The 4624-nt window shown below is 28.4% G+C and overlaps 1 pseudogene; it reads left to right on the top strand.

Moving 5' to 3' along the window:
• Positions 1-779: 779 nt before the first annotated feature.
• On the top strand, positions 780-3046 carry LOC131628379 (ras-related protein RABA5e-like; annotated as a pseudogene).
• The last annotated feature ends 1578 nt before the right edge of the window (positions 3047-4624 follow it).

Below are 4624 nucleotides of genomic sequence, written 5' to 3' on the forward strand. Positions count from 1 at the left end.
TTTTAGAATAGACCAATGAGAAACATACAATTGGCATGGATCAATATTTATTTTGTTAATTACTTAGATAGCCTTTTTGCAGTGTAAGAAAATATGGATGTAAGGGTAAGATAGTAAGTTTGGGCAACATTTTAGTATTGGGTAGATAGTAGACAAGTAATAATAGCCTGTTACGGTTTCGCGCTGTTACGTTGGCCATTGATGCATTCCATATTCACCTGTTCATCTTTCTATTGTTGTCATATTGCTGAAGCTGCTCATACAATAATGTCCACCACCACCACTTCATCGTAAGTTCAATTAGTACACCTTTCAAACCTATTTTCCCATTTCCATCAATGATTTTGTTTTCTCTAATTTGGATTCTTTAAATGTTTGTCTTTATTTGTGGATATCGTTTATTAATTATATCAGGTACTACTATTTATCAATTTGTTGCATGAATTAATATCTGATCAATTTAATTGATAAAATTAAATAGATTTCTCATTGTGGTAATAAATTAATTTATTGAAGTTAACTCAGTTATAAGTGTCACTTATGCTAACTTGCTTTCAATTTGGTCATTGCACCACTTCATGTTTTTATTTGAATCCATGCTACATTTGTTCAAACAACTGATGGTATGAAGAATATACTAATTCATGCTGCTTATTGTGATATATTGACACTAATTATAACCATATATTTTTTTCTTGCTTTTGCAAACTTTAAGCTTTACAACAACAATGTAAAATACATCATCCTCGGCAAGTTAGTTTTGGCTTTTACAAACTTCAATGGCTTGTAGTATCCTCCAAAGTGTCTCTTCTCCTAAGGTGACATGGAAATATGACGTGTTTGTGAGCTTTAGAGGCGAAGACACACGCAACAATTCCGCGGATCATCTTTTTGCTGCTCTTAGTAAAAAGAACATTGTTGTCTTCAGAGATGATACACAAATCAAGAAAGGGAACATATATCATCTGAGCTTCTACAGGTAACAACAATACTTGATTAAATTTTGGATACCGCCGGTCAAGAACAGTTTACGTCGGCGTATTACAGAGGCGTCATCGGTGCTCTCATTGTTTATGATATTAGTTGGAGAACTACATTTGGTAGCGTCGGTAGATGGCTCGATGAACTCAAGAGTTAGTGTCTTGTCTTCTTTTGTTACTTCAGTTTCTAGATTTGATCTCATAGTTTACTCACTGTTATTTTATGCTTTTCGTTTTGGATCTATCGTTTTCGTTTCAAAATCTATAGATGTATTGTTTATTTTCACACTGTTTCAGGTTTTCTATATATATTCAGCTTAATCTTTGCTTTTCAAAACGCGCTTTGTGATAATTTTGATTGTTGTGGACTTTAAAGTTAAGTGCTTTTTTAAATAAGTTGGGTAGCTTTTTGAGAATTTAAAGAAATTTACCATCTGAGTAGGTCCTTTTTTGCCTACTTTTTTTGGATTAATTTAGTTCAATTATTGGATAAAAGTGTATTTAAGGGTTGTAGTATGAAGATGAAGAAGCTTAATTTCAGTAAGACATATTCATTTAGAAGTGGTCAAAAAACAAACTTTAGGACAGAAAATCCACTGATTCAAAGACAATGGTTTTCTTGGGTCGTTATATGCAATGAACAAGATAGTTTAGGAATAGTTATGGTGATAATTTTGTTAGATCAACAAAATATACTGTTGCTAATTTCTTGTTTATAATTAAGTCATTGTTTGAGCAGTTTAGGAGGGTAGCTAATTTCTATTTCCTTGCTAATTTCTTTCACTTTATCATATTGTGAGTTTTGTTCTGTTAATGTCAAATGTATGTAGATATGACACTTCAGAATCACAATGTGTTTGGTTCCGACACGAATATGACATTGACAATATGATTTTATTCAATCACTTTTAATTATTACAGTTGTTGTTTTGTGTGGTGTCTGTATTAGTGCTTCATAGTTTGAACGTAATGACAATGACAATGACGCCGTTGTTAGACATACACAGACCCACATTTTTTGAGTGAGACAGTGCTATATAGAGTCTTACATTGCATTAACTATGATCTTCATTAGTTAGGTTATTTTATTTTGATTATGCTATGTGAAATTGAAGGTCCTAATTATAATTATGTCATCTTAATTGCACATGAATCTATTATTCTCACACTCCAACGAAGGAAAGAAATGAAATGGAAAGATATAATGATAAAGGTTATGTATCTAGATTTTAAAGGTAATATCCTTAACTAGATTAGATAGTGCGATGAGTCAGATATTGATAGTGAAAACCAAAAAAAAAAGGTAATATATAGATAACCAATCAAAATCTTTAAAATTAATCATATCAGAATTTTAAAATTAAAAGCGTGATTTGGAGGAATACACGTCCCCCATTGGTTGATAGTATCAAAATATGTCAAGGTTTATATAAGTATTTAAATATGATTTAAGGTTTTCATTATCTTACTTGTGAGCTATGCTTATGAGTTTAAATTTACACAAGTATTTCAAGTGATTTAAGGTTTTATTTGTCTTACTAATGCTATTTTATATGAACTTATATGCATAAGTTTTGAATTTTGTATAATTGTACGATTAGTATTACGATTCCATAAATTTAAAACTGTATGATTATATAATTAATGGTTGTTTATAGCTAGAATGTTGAAATATCATTTTCCTGTGTTTGATAACTGATGCAATTAGGGTCACTAATACCGTTTTCCTTTCTTTGATAACTCTGATGCTGCTCATTGTGATACAACGGTGACAATGATGCTTGTGGGAAACAAATGCGATTTGGATAATATAAGGGATGTAAGCATTGAAGAAGGTAAAAGCCTTGCAGAATCAGAATTTTTTTCATGGAAACAACTGCTTTGGACTCTACAAATGTGAAAACAGCTTTTGAGATGGTTATTAGAGAAATATACAACAATGTTAGCAGGAAGGTCCTCAACTCATACTCCTACAAAGCCGAATTATCCGTCGACAGGGTTAGTCTTGTTAAAGATGGCAACTCTACATCAAGAAAAACAATAGCTATTTTTCGTGTTGTTCCTGAATTTTTGTTTTGCATGTTTGATGTAATTAAAATTCAATTGGGTTGCGTTCATCTTTCGTGGAGTATCAATTGAATATTTTTTTGGATTACAAGTTACAACTACAAAAGACACATCTATATATATATATATATATAGCAAGAAAAGTTTTATATATCTTCAAATATTAAGGAAAGGTTAATTGTATAATCTTGGATGCTGGTAATAGAAAGGTTTGATTTAATTATAATTTTGTACAGTTGTGTGTATATCTTAGATTAATACTTTTGTAAATCAACGGTTTATTTTATATATATATATATATATATATATATATATATATATATATATATATATATATATATATATATATATATATGGAGCGTATCCGGTGAGAACTGATATCTATTGTGAAAAACGAGAACTATCCATATTAAACGTCAGATTTAATTAACGTTCAAGGTTTAAAAATTCCATATAGAGATCACGCTACTGAATTATTTACTACTATGCTTATTATTTAAGAACTCCATAAAACAATATATTATCTTCATAATATTGTAACTTAATATTAGTTATAATTATAAAATTCAAGATACAACAGTAAAATAATTTTTATAATTAAATTATTTTTTTAAGAGTTAAGTTTTTATGGAAATTTAAATAACATATTTTTTCACTAGAAAGAAGAGTAAACAATTTAAGCTTTGGATTAGTATATAATAAATATTATTTTTCTGAATTTTTATTTTAATAATAAAAATTATTAAAGTTCAGATAATTTAAAGTTTAATAAATTATTTGGATAAATTTGAATTATATCTATCTAAATATTAATTATAATTATAATTATAACAAATATTTTAGTAAGGATTTAATCATGAAATAAGAATATTTTAGGTAAGAAATCTCTTTTTATAGAATTTTTAAATACCAAGCATAATAGTAAATAATTCGATATGGTGAATTTTATTTAGAATTTTTAAATTTTGAACGTTAATTTAATCTGACGTTTGATATGGATAGTTTTCGTTTCTCACGATAGATATCAGTTCCTCACCGGATACGCTTCATATATATATATATATATATATATATATATATATATATATATATATATATATATATATATATATATATATATATATATATATATATATATATATCTTAGCTATGTGATTTGTGTGATGTGGAAAAAATATGAAAAATAGCGATCTAATTGTAAAAATTACTGGAAAAACATCTTGAATTCGCTAAAAAGTGACAAAAATATTACATCGGGCTATTGAGGGAACAGATGTAAAAACCTGTTTATTACATCGGGCAATTGGTGAAACCGATGTTAAATACAACATATTGCATCGGGTCGTTGGGGCCACCGCTGTAAAATGTTGCATATATATATATATATATATATATATATATATTAAATTTGGTTTTTTTCCACATCAGACATAACATTAAACCGATGTGGTATGTGTATTTTTCACATCGGACTGTTGCCCGATGTAAAATGTCTCTGATTTACTACATCGCTTGGATTTACGTCGGACCTAGACCCAATGTAAAACGTATTTTTCACCCGATGTAAAAAGTCTTTA

The sequence above is a fragment of the Vicia villosa genome, unplaced genomic scaffold (assembly GCF_029867415.1).
Source record: "Vicia villosa cultivar HV-30 ecotype Madison, WI unplaced genomic scaffold, Vvil1.0 ctg.000449F_1_1, whole genome shotgun sequence".
Classification (NCBI taxonomy): Eukaryota; Viridiplantae; Streptophyta; class Magnoliopsida; order Fabales; family Fabaceae; genus Vicia; species Vicia villosa.